Source organism: Harmonia axyridis, chromosome 4, assembly GCF_914767665.1.
Source record: "Harmonia axyridis chromosome 4, icHarAxyr1.1, whole genome shotgun sequence".
Lineage (NCBI taxonomy): Eukaryota > Metazoa > Arthropoda > Insecta > Coleoptera > Coccinellidae > Harmonia > Harmonia axyridis.
The window spans coordinates 32,123,945-32,142,866 of record NC_059504.1 but is presented as its reverse complement, the minus strand read 5'-3'; the positions used below and the strand labels follow the sequence as shown (position 1 = coordinate 32,142,866).

Genomic DNA, 18,922 nt, shown 5'->3' with positions numbered 1-18,922 from the left:
CTTAATGGATGTTGATGTTGATTATCTGCGGTGTAAAAGAATTTCGATTCCTTGAAGATTGTCTTAATGATTTTAATAAACGTACAATATTGTTTGTCGTAACTAGGTAATGTGTTATCATGTTATGTCATATTGTAGGCCTTATATATTTATTTATTTTTTAGCCTTGAAAATGAAACGTACTGTTTCGAAACGTCGGCGATGTTACAAATTAAACAATAGAATAAAATTGTGTCCAATATTCCCAATATTTTCTTATTTATTCTTCATAATTTTTCTGCCTATGATTGCACGGAACAAGTGAATGCGGAACTTTCTCTTGAGAAAAAAAGAAGTAAATTGGCCAGATTCAAAAATTTTTCTGACAAATCTAAAGTGGCATGCCAAACATATACTGTTCAGATAACTTCAAAGCGAAATAATTATCGAATTGGGATCAACGTGGAAAATGAAGACGAAAAATGAACTAAGGTAGAAAATCTTTCAAGAATCAAAAGAACTCAAATTACACGGAAACTGTGGATTTAGGGTTATCAATAAATATGACTCAAACGACCGCAAATGAGTCAACTTATTCTCCAAGGTTCAAGTCTAATTTGGAATCACCCTGTATAGAACTTGAGTTATTGTGTAGTGCAGCATCTTTTTGTTGCTTATTACAAGAGAGCTGCATGCGATGATTTTGATGTTCGGATTTTGGAAAAAAAAATATTATCAAGCAATTGAATTTGAATAATTGATGAGTAATTGTCGTTCAAAATCGATTCTGTCGGGCGCAGCCATGATGAGTATAGAATCAAGTTTAATGATTTATGACTACCTATGATATAACTTTATTTTATATTGTTTTGTCAGTGACATATATAAACAATGGAAAAAATATATAAATGAACTGAATAAGAATCATTCTTCACAATCAAAACTATGTTGAAAATGATGGCCAATCATTAAAAGAACGGTTTGAATTCAATCAATTAGGAGTAAGAATACAATAGATTGGTATAGTTTTATGAGGAATTATTGAAATTTTTTTTGTGAAATTTATAGGAATATCGAAACTAGAATAAATTCTTTGATATGAATGTTATATCGATAACTGGAATAATCTCATTTTTAGTTACAACTAGTTGAATAAAATAAATATTTTCAGAATTTGTCTCAGAACTGAAATCATCTGAAAAAATAAGAATGTGTGAGTGAAATAGATATTGAGCGCGTACCTGATTGAAAAACTCATTGAAAATATAATTTTAATAAAAACTCAAAATAACACATAACTGCAAGTCTGCAAATGAGGTTTAAAAATAACAAAACAAAAATTGAATGAATACTTTTCAGTCTCAATCAAATATTTTCAATTACACTCTATTTTTGCTGGTATCCTTTATATACCAGGATTTTTATTCAAACTCGGTCATCATTCTGGAAACTTGATGAATGCTTGGAAATTAATTCCATACATTCATATTTTCTGGGAGGATTCTTATTCCTTACATGATTCTTGAAGAGTATTAGTACTAACTGCTTCTCCTCTCCTGACCATATATGGCGTTTTACTTCTTTGAGTGACCACGTCAGTTGAACAGCCTTGAAATATAAGTATCAAATATAACAATATTCTTGAAACTTTCTGAGCTTTTCATGGCCATTATCTGAAACAGAACATATATAAAACATTTAATATTCCTGCCTATTCAGAAGGTGTACACTCTGTTTTTGAGGTGCGAATCAAATTTTGCCTCAGATAATTATTGAACTGTTCAAAATAATCATTCGTTTTTCATTGCAATAAATATTTGAAGTCATAACCTCGGTCATAACACAAACATGTATTTTGTTAGATGTAAATCATAAAAATTTTTATGAAAAATAACGATATTTTTTCTTTCTGAAACATATATAACACTAAATATAAATTATTCATCGGACTCAATGAATCATCGAAAGTTTCACTTTCACATGGCAAATATCTTATTAAAATCTGTGGACTTATCATCGTTAGATTTGTTCCTTCCAAATTCAAAGAGTATCATTCATCAGTTGAAAAATTTCGAAATAATATATCCGGCACTGTTAAATTGAGAGAACTTGGTGGACACCGAATATATCTGAAGTTCACAGATTATAATGGATAGGCTTAAGCGGGATTTGCTATGTGGAACTGAATATTTTGACTATTTATATAGTTTGATGAGCAATTATTATACCATGTTATCATTATGAAAAGGAAATAAAGAGCGATTTCATTTCTCATAGGAATTTTTTCGATTTACATTCAAAAACCACAAGATTGTATCACATCTATAATAACTAACAGCAATAAAAAATGATAACATCATTAGATTCTACTGAAAAAGGCGCCTGCAGAATGTTTTTGTTATTTTTATATTCCATTTTCAACTTTCTTTTTGTAGCTTGAAAACAGATATACAGAAAGGCATACCAAGAAACAGATGAATGGACGGACAGACAGACGTACGCAAAGAGAATCAGACATACGGATGGAATGTCATACAGACAATCAGGCATACGGACGGAAGGACAGACAATGAATTTGACCTATGATTTTCATCAGGAATTCGCAACTCTATCGTTTGAGATAATTTTCGGCTTAATATTCGAAAACGAAAACTTTCCTCGAAAAACGAGCGGGCAAGAACTATTTTTCTCAACTTTAACTTTCTGTGTGATTCGAATTAGGAATGCATGTATGAGGTTCTAAGAAAAAATGAAAATTTTCTTGGTTAGGAATAACTTCCGATACACTTACATTATCTTCCTATCTGTAATGTTGCCTAATCAGTGCACATTGCTTACTCAAATGAACCTCTCTTTCAACGTCGATACCTACAGAACAGATTTTCAGTTGTTTCATAATTTGTATCACTAAAATAAGTGAGGCAATAATGAATTATTGCTTCGAACAATATCATGAACTAAAGAAATTGTCTCATGGAGTAATCAGAATCTATTCTATTTAAAAATAGAAAAATAATAATACTCATACCTGTGGCAATTTTGACTAAGCAGTTGCTGCATAGGACATAGTTCCTTCACTTCTTAACACAACTCATACCAATTAAACGATACCACAATAAAACGAAAACTTCGAGCTCTTTTGTATATCGAATAAACAAGATCGGACCCGAAATGCGAGAACGCTCCACTCTGTATATAATTGTTATGGTCAATCAACGTCTCCATTCCCTCAATGTGGTTGACCGCAGATGAAGGGCAACGATTTCAATATTAGATATTTTATCTTATCTGTATATAAACCTAAAACTAACACCTGGCTACTTTTACAAGCCCGGTAAAAACGGCCGCCGTCATGAGAAATGCTCATTTCTAATTTTCTGTAACCAGCTCGAAAATCATATATTTAATCTATCTGCATTATATGCAGGTGATATATGTAAGGAAAGAAAACGACTCCATGATTTGATTCTTGTATGAAAATTAGTAGTAGTTCAATTATTTTTCGAAATCAGCCTCATTTCCAAGATACATTCCGGACAGCCCAAATAGTGTGTTGGCGAGTTTATGGTTTTTGATATTTGTAACTGCTCTGAATAAACATCGAATAATATTACTCTACATAATGTTCGAAATAATTTTTGGGAAAATGATATTTCAGATATGTAATTAGACTTTGGAAAAGAATATCGAAAGAGTAGAGTAGAGTAGATACTTTTTTTGAAATAAATCGAAGCTTACAAGTGTATCTTACCGCTTTCAATACAGATAAACGAAATCTTAGAATATTTCATTCTATGGTGCACTAACTCATTGATATGAAATGAGAACTGGTGGGATCTAGTGACAATAGAAAAGTATTGACAATATAGAAATTCTGCAAGAGATATTTTGCCATCAAAACTAAATGGAAAACCATAAAAAAGTTTAATTCTTCAAATATATTGTTCAGGAAAACAACTATTGAAGAAAGAGGTTAGGAGAACATTTCCATTCTGTATAAACTGTATTTCGAGATCATCACAACGAAAAACATCTACGCTTTGTTCGAACAAAATCGTAAGAGAATGAAAAATTGTTTCGTCATTCGAAAGAAGTCTTTCACGCAGGCGGCAACGGAGGTTAAACTGGTACTTCCAAATTTTTATTGATATGTTGAAAAATGGAATGGAAGATTGTCCTTTTCCACGTCGAGTCAAAAATACGATTAAAATTTTTAGCTGGAGGTTTGTCGATAATTTCTGAATGCCCTGAACAATTGTTGTTGTTGTTCAAGCGTTAGGAGTGCAGTCTTAACGCTTGAAGGAAGTCTAACCTCTGATGCCGCCTGCGTGAAAGCATTTTTTCGAATGACCAACACTTTTTCATTCTTTTACAATTTTGATGGAACAGAGCGTAGATGTTGTTTGTTGTTGTGAAATAGATAGATTAATCTCTTTATTTTCATATACAGTTGATACTCCTCCTGATGTTCATACAAGAATCAAATCATGAAGTCGCTTTCCTTCCTTACATACATCACCTACATATAATGTAAATAGCTGAAATATATGATTTACGAGCTGCGTACAGAAAATTCCAAATGAGTTTTTCTCATGACGACGGCCGTATTTACTGGGCTTGTATAAGTAGCCAAGTGTTACTTTCAGTAACATATACAGAAAGGATGAAATATCTTATATAGAAATAGTTGCCTTTCATTTTCGGCCTACCACATTGAGGGGACTGAAGACGTTGATTGACCATAACAATTATATACAGAGTGGGGCGTTCTCGCATGTCGGGTTCGATCTTGTTCATTCGATATAAAAAGGGTGCGAAATTTTCGTGTTATTGTAGCATCGTTTAATTGGTATAAGTTGTGTTGAGAAGTGAAGGAACAATGTCCGCGCGCAGCAACTGCATAGTAAAAATTGCGACAGGTATGGGTATTATTATTATTACATTCTTTTATAAAATAGATTCTGATTACTCCATGAGACAATTCCATTAGTTCATGATAATATTTGAAGCAATAACTTATCATTGTCTCACTAATTTTAGTGATACAAATTATGAATCAACTGAAATCTGTTCTGCAGGTATCGACATTGAAAGAGAGGTTCATTAAAATAAGCAATGTGCTCCGATGAGTCATCATTACAGATTGGGAGATAGTGTGAATATATTAAAAGTTATTCCTAGCCAAGAATATTTCAATTTTTTCCTAGGACCCCATACATGCATTTCTCATTCGAATCACACAGAATGTTAAAGATGAGAAAAATAGTTCTTGCTCGCTCTTTTTACGAGGACAGTTTTCGTTTTCACATAATAAGCCGAAAATAATCTCAAACAATAGAGTTTCGACTCCCGGATAAAAAATCATTGGTCAAATTCTTTGTCTGTCCTTCCGTCAGTATGCCTATTTGTCTGTATGTATGTCATTCCATCCGTATGTCTGATTGTCTTTTCGTACTTCTGTATGTCCGCCCATCCATATGTTTCTTGATCTGCCTTTCTGTTTATCTGTTTTCAAGCTACTAGAAGATAGTTGAAAATGGAGTATGAAGAATATTTTCCATAACTTTCTCATCATAGGTTTTATTCTAATGAAACAAAACCATTCTACAGGCGCTTTTTTCAGTATAATCTATTGGTGTAATCCTTTTTTTATTGGAATTAGTTATTATAGTTTTGATACAATCTTGTGATTTTCAAAAGTATATCATCAAAATTTCTATGAAAAATAAAATTGCTTTTTATTTCCTTTCCATATTGTTAAGATGATGAATAAATTGCTCATCGAACTATATAAAAAGTCAAGAAATTCAGTTTCACATAGCAAATCATCCTAAAGCCTACCCATTATAATCTGTGAACTTCATATAAATTTGGTGGCCACCAAGTTCTCTGAATTTATTATTGCCGGGTATTTTCTTTTCAACATTTTTCAACTGATGAATGCTACTCTTCATGTGATCAAAGGGACAAATCTAACGATGTTAAATTCATAGATCTTGGTGCCCACCGACAATTCACATTATCTGAAGTCCACAGATTATAATATGATATTTACCATGTGAAAGTAAAACTTTCGATGATTTCTGAAGTTTGATGAATAACTAATATTTAGTGTTCTATATTTTTCAGACGGAAAAAAATCATTATTTAGCATAGAAATTTTTAAAATTTACATCTGAAAAAAAAATGTTTGTATTATGATTTCAAAACTTGATTGTAATGAAAAATAATCCAGTGGCGTGCTCGTATTTTCAAAAGGGTTTTTAATTACGACGCTATGACCCAAGGTTATGTTTATTCAAATGGGAACACTGAATTTCTGTGTCATTTTCAGAAAGCTTAATTTTTTCTGATTTCAAAAATATATAACATTGTATGGTTGGTATCAAAATAAATAACAGAAAATGGTCAAAAACATTTTTTTACCTAAGAGTCTCACTATTTAACTTTGGGTCGTAGCTTCGTAATTGATGACCCTTTTGAGAAAACAAGCACGCTACTGTATTCTACGTAAAAAAGTGCCTCCATAATGTTTTAAATTATGAGCTCTACCATAAGTATTTTTCCAATTTTCACTTATAACTAAAGAACAAAAGAAGGTGGCCAAAAATGAATACTACTCTTGTTATTTTCTTAGAGAAAGAGACCGAGAATGGGTATCAGATTTTGTCTGTGTCCTCTAGTTTAAAAGTTGTAGTGCTTAAACATCGAAATTTGCTCACTCTGTATAACTTCTGAAGCAGGCAGGAATATTAAATTTTTTGTAGGTTCTGTTTGAGATAATGGCAGTGAAAGCCCAGAAAGTTTCAAGAAAAATCTTATATTTGATACTTATATTTCAAGGTTCTTCAACTGACGTGGTCACTTAAAGTGATGAAGTAAAACAGAAACGCCATATATAGCCAAGAGAGGAGAAGAATTTAGTACTTCAAACACTTTGAGAATCATGTAAGGAATAAGAAGCCTCCCAGAAAACATAAATGTATGGAATTCATTTCCAAGCTTTCATCAAATTTCCAGAATGATGATTGAGTTAGAATATAAATCCTAGTATATATAGAATTCCAGCAATAATAGATTGCTAATCAAAATATTTCATTGAGACTGAAAATTATTCATTTTATTTTTGTTTTGTTATTTTCAAACCCTGAAAGGAATCAATCATAGGGAAACACACTATATTATATTATTATTTATTAATCTTCAGGCCAGCAGAATGTACACAATTCTATAATATTTTAACCTACTATGATTAACTTATGTATTCGAAATGGAATATTTAGGGTTAGGTTAAGAGTATGCAACTTACTGTCGTATAGAAGTCAAAATGAATGAAAAAATGTTTCATTAAATATAATTACTCTAGTTTTATTGAGTTTCATCAACAGAATTGTATTATTTTATTTTATTCTTCTTATTTCTTTCAGCCACGTGGTGTTAGTTTGGAATATACAGTGATCATAGAAATAACGTTGACGTAATATGTTCTGTTCTCGATGTCAATTTCGTTTTGTCATTTTATTGGTGGGAAATTAAAATTTGAATTTTCTGTTATTATTATCTATCTATAAGCTTAATAAGGTTTCTTCCGTTAAAGTCGATGTTATCATTTAATATCAATGATTTACCTATTTTTATTTTTCAGGATTTCGATTTGTTCAAGTATAGTTAGTTTAAAATAATTATTCTCTCTGTGTAGTATTCTCAGATTATCGTATCTGATTTCATGTTTGGAATTTTCTAGATGTAAACCCAATTCCGAATGAGGTCTATTTCTTTTATGCTCTGTAAATCTTTTTTCTATACTACGTGTAGTCATACCTATATAAAATGATGGACAATTTGTGCATGTTATCTCGTATATTCCACTTTAATGTTCTAGTTTTAATCTTGTTCCGTTGTTAACTAATATATTTTCAAATGTTCTGTGTCTTCTATTAGTAAGTATATAATTGTATTTTCTTAACGTTGTGTCTATTCTTTCGTGAAAGTCCTTATAATAAAGTATGGGTATGAAAAATTTTCTTGTATTTATGTGAGGATATATTCGATTGATATTCTTTTTTCTCTTTATCAAGGTTAGAATTTCGTTCATGAACTGTATTGTGTATTGGTTATTTATTCCTATTTGAAATACAGGGTCTTTCACGAGGAACCTCACCCATATTTATACGGGAAACTACTGAACGTATTTTCATGAAATTCAGCACTTATAAGTATTTCACGATGCTGATGAAATCTAAAATATTCTCAAGGCATGAGCACCTCCGGTTTTTCCGGAAATTACGTCAACTTCCGTTTTTCAAATTAGAACACCATTTTTTTATTGCAGAAATAGATTCCTTAGAAAATTTCAAGTTATTTTGATGTAACATTTTTCAGTTTTGGTTGGAAAAATCTCTCTGAGCGGGAAAATTCGAAAAAAAAATCGAAAATAGAGCTCCGCTGAAACAGGAATAACTTCGAGGTTTTTGGATGGGAAATTTTCATTTTTGGGATTTTTCAAGATGTAAGATTGATGTATCCACTTTGAAAATCAAAATCGCGATTCATGATACAGGGGGTGAAAAAATCGCTTTCAAAGTAAGGGGTGACAAAATCGTGAAAAATCAATTTTTTCAAATTAGGACCCCACTTTTTTATGGCAGATATTGAATCTACGTTGAAAAAATAATGTGAGTGTATGGATCACACCCTTGCCCTAAAATGGATATTTTCTGAGTTATTCACAAAAAACTGTTTTTCGTCTTGAATTTTCAGCTATTTCTTTTCCCTTCACGCCAAAAAGATGAAATTTTCAGGAACTGTTATTTGAATCATGCTGTAGATTTTTCACTCCTTCTTGAAACCGACTTCAAGTTACTATTAGGAGAGCCATGGCAAACTCTCTCAGTTATAACTAGAGAAGATGCTCAAAGTTTTGACCGTTAATTTCTAGACATTTATTTATACGTCTCAGGCATGCTTCGTGCGTTGCTCTTCTTATTATCGGGAGGAAGAGATCTGCAAAAGTGTTTAAAAACCAAATTGAGTTTCAAAACTATGAATCTAAAAATCTAAACAAACCTGAACGCATTTCTGATTCGTTCTATGCAGTCCTCTTTATCAGTCAGGGGAGTTGAGCAGACAATATTTTTTATCCTACCCCAAACATAATAGTCTAAAGGAGTTAAATCGGGAGAACGTGGTGGCCAAAGATGTGGACCATTGTTCGCCAACCATCGATCTTCAAATAGCCTGTAGAGGATATTTGACACATTGAGTGAATTGTGTGGAGGCGCGCCATCTTGTTGATACCATAAGTCATTATGGTTCTGTACTAGCGGCTCAATTATTTGAGTCAATATGTCAGAATATCTATCTCCTAAGGGAGAACATTCTTTAAATAATGCAAACATGTGTAGTGTTCTATCTTACCAGTTAAAGTCCCATCATAAATGTGAACATCGAGAATTGCATTATTTTTGATGGCGCAAAAAACATTGAAACTCCAGGTCTCTTGAAAGTTCCATTGTCTGAAGTGGTGGTTGTTCTCTTCATCCCAATAATGACTGTTATGCCTATTGAAAGAACCATTATTTGTGAATTTAGATTCATCTGTCCAATTATACAGTCCAAAAAGTTTTCATTCTCTTGAAATCGAATCATCATAGCTTCGCAAAACTCTGTTCTCCTGACGAAATCAGTTTCCTTCAAATGCTGTACCCTATTGAATTTATATGGATGCATTTTATGTTTTTTTTAATATTCTCCAAACACTCGATTGAGATAATCCCAGATCAATCTCGGCATCTTTGAGAGAATTTTGAGGATTCACACGAAAATATGCAAGAACTGTAATTTCGTTGTTCTCATCTTCTACTACACTTTTTTCTCTGTGTATAGTTTTCTCAAGTTTGTCATGGTTCTGTTAATGGTATCTCCCGTTGGTCTGGGTCGGTCAGGAACCTTCTAAATGAACAGTCGAATCGTTATATCTACAACTTTATTACATTCTCCATGAAGTAGAATGAGATTTAAATCATCTCCATTGGTAAAATTAGGCATAGTGATCGATTTTATAACTTAATACGAATTATCACCAAATTAATAGTAAACACAAAATGCTACTGAATAAAGAGGAATTTGGCAGATGTAATTAATGATATCTATCATTAAAAAAAAGAATGTAAAACATGATAAGTTTTTGCATATGGTTCATAAGGAATTATTTATTCATCACTGGAGAGAAAACCGATGGCCGATTAGTTGAAATAAAGAGGTTTCCCATACAAATTCGAATCAAAATTCGCCATCTATTTAGGAACAACCTGTAACTTTTTCTCTTGCATATTAGGGTAGTAAAATCTAAAACATGGTTTAAGTAACAGTTCCTGAAAATTTCATCTTTTTGGCGTGAAGGGAAAAGAAATAGCTGAAAATTCAAGACGAAAAACAGTTTTTTGTGAATAACTCAGAAAATATCCACTTTAGGGCAAGGGTGTGATGCATACACTCACATTATTTTTTAACGTAGATTCAATATCTGCCATAAAAAAAATGGGGTTTTAATTTGAAGATAGTAATTTACGTAACAAGTCCGGAAAATAGGGTTTTTTAAACGAATAGACAAAATTCCAGGACAAGCGTAAGCGAGACCTAGAAGTCTGTGAGTCCAAAAAAACCATTTTCGGGCGTGTTGCGTACAATATTTTTTCGGCAACCATGTAAAATAACACTATCGCTGCTGCTTTTCATATTTTATTACGATTGCGATCAAAAAACATGCAAATTTTTGACAACTAATTTCATATGAACTGTCAGCCGTTATCTCGGTTGCTATGGATTCTATGATTCTTTTCCGGCCTAGTCCGGGAAGTACGTACTTTCCGGACTAGGCGGGGAAATGCTACTTTCTCAGAGAAGAAGCGTCCGGGAAGTGAGCACTTCCCAGACGGTCCCCGAAAAAATTGATTTTTCACGATTTTCTCATCCCTAACTTTGAAAGCGATTTTTTCACCTCCTGTATCATGAATCGCGATTTCGATTCTTAAAGAGGATACATCAATCTTACATCTTGAAAAATCCCAAAAATGAAAATTTTCCATCCAAAAACCTCGAAGTTATTCTTGTTTCAGCGGAGCTCTATTTTCGATTTTTTTTCCGAATTTTCCCGCTCAGAGAGAATTTTCCAACCAAAACTGAAAAATGTTACATCAAAATAACTTGAAATTTTCTAAGGAATCTATTTTTGCAATAAAAAAATGGTGTTCTAATTCAAAAAACGGAAGTTGACGTAATTTCCAGAAAAACCGGAGGTGCTCATGCCTTGAAAATATTTTAGATTTCATCAGCATCGTGTAATACTTATAAGTGCTGAATTTCATGAAAATACGTTCAGTAGTTTCCGGTATTAATATGGGTGAGGTTCCTCGTGAAAGACCCTGTATAATGTTGAATTCTTTTTTGTAGTTTTCTTGTGTCAGTGGTATATTTAACAATCTGTGAAATAGAAATCTGAAAGCTGCCCTGTTCATTTGGGGTGCATGGTATGAACCATTAGCAATTATTGAATCTGTTTGTGTTCGTTTTCTGTATATATCAAAAGAGAAAATATTATTATCATCCAATGTAATTTTTAAGTCAAGGAAATTTATTGAATTAGATATGGAATTCTCTAAGGTGAAATTTATTTTGAATTTAGAGTTAATTTGTTGGAAAAATGTTTCAAGTTCTATGTCTGTTCCTGACCATATACAAAAAATGTCGTCAACATATCTTTTCCAGATGACTATGTGCTCACTGAGTGGTAGGAGCATTATTTATTTCTCTATGTGGTCTACATATATGTTCGCTTTTAATCCGCTAGATGGCGAACCCATTGGTAATCCGTCTTCCATGTAATAAATATCTCCGTCAAATGTGAAAAAGTTTTGTTCGGATATTATACGGCAAAGTTTCATTATATTCTTCATATCCGTGTCATCTGAATTCAAATTATTTTCTGTATTATTATGTTCTAATTGTTCTTTAAGCAAAGTGAGAGTTTCTTCAATGGGAACATTAGTATAAACTTGAACAATTTTATCGCTTTATTGCTTCAGCCAAGCTTTCGGACAATAACTTATCCTTCTTCAGGGCTACTGAAAATTACATAAAGTTGTAAAAAACACACAGAAATTAACACAGCATAACTTACATCAATGTGAGTCTTAAAAGTTAAAATTATCACAATGTTCATAATATGTAATATGTAATTTGGCAGGAATAACTATATTTTACTTAATCTTAACAACAGAATCAAACTAGTCAAATCTTGAAAGACATATGAACGAATAATTTCAAAGGTTAAAAACATAGAAAAACACAAAGACAAGAGCCACAGAGAGGAACGACAACAGAGGACGAGTGACGTCACACAATGAGGAATGATAAGGCGTTTTATAGTGGGGGAATCATCTGTAATGCATAAACATTTAATTTGACTCATATTAATCAATTAAATGATGTTGCAATAAATGAAATTAATACCATTAAAATCTGAGTAGATATTTAAACAAATGAAACAAATTTAAATATCTACTCAGATTGTAATGGTATTAATTCCATTTATGATAAAATCTTATATGTCTTATCAGGTTCTAGACTAAGCGATTGTAAATTTCTTACTAGTTCTATAAAATTTTTAACAGTAAAATCTGATTTATATTTAAATTTTTTGTTGAAAAAGTTGTTAATGAATCTTGAGATCTTGTGGTTTGGGGATGATATTGCCGACGTTATTGGTCTAATGCTTTTATCTGGCTTATGAAGTTTGAACGTACTATACATTTTTGGGATTTGTGGGTTTTTTTTTTCAAGTTGTTAATTTTTCATTGAATTTCTGTAATGTTAAAAGAGTTGTCTTCAGTGTATTGTTAACTTTATTTGTATATTTTTTAAAGGATTATTTTTACAATTTTTTATATTATTATTTCTGAAGAAGCGGGTAGCGGTAGGTAAATCCCTAGCGATTCACCTACCAGGAGAGTTGAATCGACTCCTGCCCACCTCAGATTCCAGGAGCTCCCTGACCCGGGAAGCTGAAACCTGTCGAAGGGTCCCTGTCCAGGGTAACGGACGAAGCCGTGTGGAAAGCAGCTCAAGAATTCTCCCACCGTAGCTCTGCGAATCGTAAAAAGCGATCAAAGGCCGTCTTCCCCACGACACGGGGGAACCCATGAATGATGGTGAATTTGAGGAATAGGAATATAGAGCCGCTGCTGAGGTTCGTGCGGGACGTCGGTGACAGAGTGCTAAGGAGACGGGCGTCTGTCGTACAAAATGCTACGCCTCCACAATCTCAACATTCTAGGAGAAGAATAACACAAGTTTCTCCGACCGCTGAAGATGCTGCGCAGGATCCCCAACCAGCACTCGCCCAAGCAGGTCTACCAAGAAGACGCATGAAATGGACAAGTTCGATAAATGAAACGATCATGCGCATATATTATGAAGTGACTAATATGGAAGCAGATAAAATAGGCTATCGGCAAAAATTATTTCCAGAATTCCACAGAAACTATCCCGAACTCCAAGTTTCTGAGCAAAGAGTAGCCGACCAATACCGGGTCATATTGAGAAATAAACTTGTACCCGATGAGAGACACCATAAAAAATGAAGTCCAACTGAGGCTACAGAATAGAGACCTCACTAACAACGAAACGAAAAGCACCATCCGAAAAGTAGCATTGAGAGGACGACACTGCCGAGGAATAAAGGAGGCAGAGGTCTGCTAGACATCATGGAACTTGCCCATGGTCAAATTGAATGCCTACGAACATACATCAAAGACAAATCAGGCACGTCAAAGATCTACAAAGTACTGTGTGAAGCAGACGAATCATTACCTTTACAACTGCACAAGGAGCAATTGTCATACAACCACCAGACAATCCAAGAAAAACTGCAAAGATGGAGAGAAAAGCCCCTACATGGACGACATTTCAACGGGGTGAACCAGGATCATGTCGACATTGAAGCGTCGAACTATTGGCTCACATCAGGTGCGATGTATTCAGAAACGGAAGGATTTCTTTTAGCCATCCAAGATCAAGTGATCTCAACAAGAAATAACCGCAAGCATATCATAAAGGATCGAACTATTACTGACGATCGATGCCGTTATGGGTGACCAACGAATGAGACAATCCAACGGGAGGATGTCAAATGTTTGCAGGAAAGGAATATAAAGAGAGACACGATGCAGTAGGAAATATACTACACCAAGAAATGGCAACTAAATCAACACTAGTTCATTCTGAAAAAGTGCCATTCTACAAATACCGACCGGAAACCATCCTGGAAAACGAACGCTATAAACTGTACTGGGATCGCGCAGTTTTGACTGATAAAACAGTCCCTCACAACAGACCAGATATATTGCTAGTTGATAAACATCAAAAGGAAGCAATACTCATCGACGTAGCAATACCCAATACCAACAACATGCGTCAAAAAGAGGTCGAAAAAATTCAAAATATAGGGACCTCGAATTTCAGATAAAGCGCCAGTGGGGAATGATATCAACGAGAACTATTCCAATTATAATCTCAAAAACAGGAATAGTACCCAAAAATCTCAAGAGAAATATCAAGCAACTAGGACTTAGTGAGTATATATGTAATATAGTGCAAAAAGCTGTTCTTTTAGGTACTGCAAGGACGGTGAGAAAATTCCTAGGAAGCGAAGGACAGGTCCAAGGATCGCGTGTAAGAGGACCAGGGGGACTACAAGGACCGGAAACGACCGAGCTCTGCCCGAGGAGTGAGAAGCCGACGGCGAGGAGAAATCCTACGCGTATAGGCCAAAGTCGGATTCATTAAATCAAAATACCATACAGGTGTAGATTCAATCAAAATACATACAAACATAAAGAAAGAACTATAAAATTTGAACTACATTTTCTCAAAAGCACCCTCCTGTAAGAACTTACCTATATTATAATAACTTTTATCAATAGGGAAAGATTTAAGTTTTTGTTTTTGCACCTTATTCGGTAATGACTCAAATTTTTCTGGCAACTTATTCCACAATGTCATCAAGCTTTAAGTTACATTTTTCTGTAAATATGAATAATTGGGCTTATCCTCTTGAAGAATATTTTTTCCTCTTGTATTATAGGAATGTTGGAAATGAAGATCTTTAAAATCATTATAGTTATTTACTATTAACATCACTGACTCATATATATATATATAGACCGTACAGTGTTAAGATGTTGAAATTCTTGAATATGTTCCTGCAGGTTTCATATTGATTCATGCCAAAGATGATTCTTAGGCATCTTTTTTGTAAAAGAAAAACTCGCTCCGCTTGTGTAGATCTTCCCCAGAAGATGATTCCATATCTTGAACTAGAATGAACGTAGGCATGATAGGCAGTCAGAGCAGCATCCAGCCCTATCATCCGTATAGTCCGCAATGCATAGCCGTAGCTTGCAATCATTGGTGAAATCTTCTCAACGTGACTACTCCAGTTGAGGTTACGATCTATATTCACTCCTAAAAATTACAGGTTTTCAACTGACTCAACTGCACAATCTTGGAATCTTAAGTTTAGTTGTTTATTCTTACCTTTGTGTTCTTATAGATTTTCAAATCATCTGCTATATCTTCTGCAATTCTAATGTATTCCGGTTTTTTTTTTACTTGTATCTCTATATCAACCGACGTCCTATAAACATCCATAGTTTTAGGGATTGGTGCGAATTTGTGTCCTAGGTTTAAAATTCCCAACTCGTCTTAAAATCGTCATTAAAATCAACCTCTGACATATTAGTAAACCTTGTATGAAATTTGTGGTTGTTCGGTGTTGGCGTTCTTGTTACGTCCTAGAATCTTGACCTTGAATGTATGTTCTTGTCTGCTATCAGTTTCCAGAGTTTTGCTCTCCTTTTTCTGTCTGATTCGTAGTTAGAATAAATAGTAAAAAACAACCCGGAATATCTTAGAATTGCAGAAGATATAGCAGATCATTTGAAAATCTATAAAAACACAAAGGTAAGAATATGCAACCAAACACAAATTAAAAATAATGAACATATTCAAAAAACTATAAAATCAATACAAAAAAGTTTGACTGATAACAACCTTATATTAACGAAAGCAGACAAAAATGCGGGACTTGTAATGTTAGAAAAGACAGCATATGTCAAAAAATCATTGAAATCCTTCAGAAATAATAATATAAAAAAGTGTAAAAATAATACTTCATAAAAATATACAAATAAAGTTAACAATACACTAAAGACAACTCTTCCAACATTACAGAAATTCAATGAAACAATTAACACCTTGAAAGAAAAAAACCCACAAATCCCAAAAATGTATAGTACGATCAAAATTCATAAGCCAGATAAAAGCATTAGACCAATAACATCGGCAATATCATCCCCAAACCACAAGATCTCAAGATTCATTAACAACTTTTTCAACAAAAAACTTAAATATAAATCAGATTTCACTGTTCAAAATTCGATAGAACTAGTAAGAAACTTACAATCGCTTAGTCTAGAACCTGATAAGACATATAAGATTTTATCATTCGACATAGTCAACCTTTATACTAATGTTCCCATTGAAGAAACTCTCACTTTGCTTAAAGAACAATTAGAACATTATAACACAGAAAATAATTTAAATTTAGATGACACGGATATGGAGAATATAATGAAACTTTGCCGTATAATATCCGAACAAAACTTTTTCACATTTGACGGAGATATTTATTACATGGAAGACGGATTACCAATGGGTTCGCCATTAAGCGGATTAAAAGCGAACATATATGTAGACCACATAGAGAAACAAATAATGCTCATACCACTCAGTGAACACATCGTCATCTGGAAAAGATATGTTGACGACATTTTTTGTATATGGTCAGGAACCGACATAGAACTTGAAACATTTTTCCAACAAATTAACTCTAAATTCAAAATAAATTTCACCTTAGAGAAATCCATATCTAATTCTATAAATTTCGTTGACTCAAAAATTACACTGTATGATAATAATATTTTCTCTTTTGATATATACAGAAAACCAACACAAACAGATTCAATAATTCCTAATGGCTCATACCATGCACCCCAAATGAAGAGGGCAGCTTTCAGATTTCTATTTCACAGATTGTTAAATATACCACTGACATAAGAAAACTACAAAAAAGAAATCAACATTATATATCAAATAGGAATAAATAACCAATACACAATACAGTTCATGAACGAAATTCTAACCTCAATAAAGAGAAAAAAGATTATCAATAGAATATATCCTCACATAAATACAAGAAAATTTTTCATATCCATACCTTATTATAAGGACTTTCACGAAAGAATAGACACAACGTTAAAAAAATATAATTATATACTTACTAATAGAAGACACAGAACATTAGAAAATATATTAGTTAACAACAGAACAAGATTAAAACTAGAACAACAAAGTGGATTATACGAGATAACATGCACAAATTGTCCATCATTTTATATAGGTATATAGGCCTTAGGTTTACATCTAGAAAATTCCAAATACGAAATCAAATACGATAATCTGAGAATACTACACAGAGAGAATAATTATTTTAAACTAACTATACTTGAACAAATCGAAATCCTGAAAAATAAAGATAACCCATTGATATTAAATGATAACATCGACTTTAACGGAAGAAACCTTATTAAGCTTATAGATAGATAATAATAACAGAAAATTCAAATTTTAATTTCCCACCAATAAAATGACAAAACGAAATTGACATCGGGAACAGAACATATTACGTCAACGTTATTTCTATGATCACTGTATATTCCAAACTGACACCACGTTGCTAAAAGAAATAAAAAAAATGAAATAAAATAATACAATTCTGTTGATGAAACTAGAGTAATAATATTTAATGAAGCATTTTTTCATCCATTTTGACTTCTATACGAAAGTAAGTTGCATACTCTTAACCTAACCCTAAATATTCCATTTCGAATACATAAGTAAATCATAGCAGGTTAAAATATAAAATTGTGTACTTTCAGCTGGCCTGAAGATGGAATAGGAATGTTCCGAAATCGATAGCCTAAGATTAATAAATAATAATATATTATTTTCCCTATGATTGATTCCTTTCAAACAAGAACATAGTATGGAAGAATTTATAACTAATATTTCAAACCTTGTTTGTAGACTTGCAGTTATGTGATATTTTGAGTTTTTATATAATTATATTTTCAATGAGTTTTTTAATCGAGTACCCGATCACAATATCTATTTCACTCACACATTCTAATTTTTTCAGATGATTTCAGTTCTGAGACAAATTCTAAGAATGTTTATCTTATTCAATTCAGTTGTAACTAAGAATTATTAGTATTAAACGTATTAAGAAATTGACAAAAATCATAATATCTATTTTGCCATCTATTTTTCCTCGATGTTTTCATGCTATAAATTCCACACCATTTGATTGTTCGTCCTGCTTTTTATGTACTCAGTCAAAAAAGGGTCGATCAAATACAACATCTCACAAAAGTTTCGCTGTGGTCTCATCAAACACAAGAACTCATAACCAAAATTTCAGATAACTTATTTCATCAACTACCTCAAGATTCAGACATAATATAATCGTGATGTGGCGGATATAATAAAAATAATCTTTATTTTGAAGAATAACCTGAGTACATAAATAAGCAAATTATTAAACAAAATTGATGTCAGAAATCAAGAATCGGTGAGTGCTTTGCCAGTCCCACCAACAAATACTCTTCCACTGAATATGGTTCTAGGTCCATCAGCAACTTATGGACTTCTCTTTTAAACCTTTTAATAGGACCAGCTATTTTTGTTCTATCAGGCAATCTGTTGAACAACTTCAAACAGCTATACAGGGCAGTCTTTTTCGTTATCTTTAGGTGATGGATTGGAT

At 32.8% G+C, this 18,922-nt stretch overlaps 1 protein-coding gene and 1 long non-coding RNA gene across 2 annotated transcripts in view; one reads left to right on the top strand and one right to left on the bottom strand.

Moving 5' to 3' along the window:
• LOC123678477 overlaps positions 1-18,922 on the top strand; it is a 357,292-nt gene that overhangs the window by 327,232 nt on the left and 11,138 nt on the right. The gene's annotated exons all lie outside the window — the stretch shown is intronic.
• Positions 1,282-3,963, bottom strand: LOC123678481. Its single transcript, XR_006747257.1, has 3 exons — positions 3,008-3,963; positions 2,771-2,847; positions 1,282-1,652 (listed from the first exon to the last, which is right to left on the bottom strand). It is a non-coding gene; the product is annotated as an uncharacterized LOC123678481 (long non-coding RNA).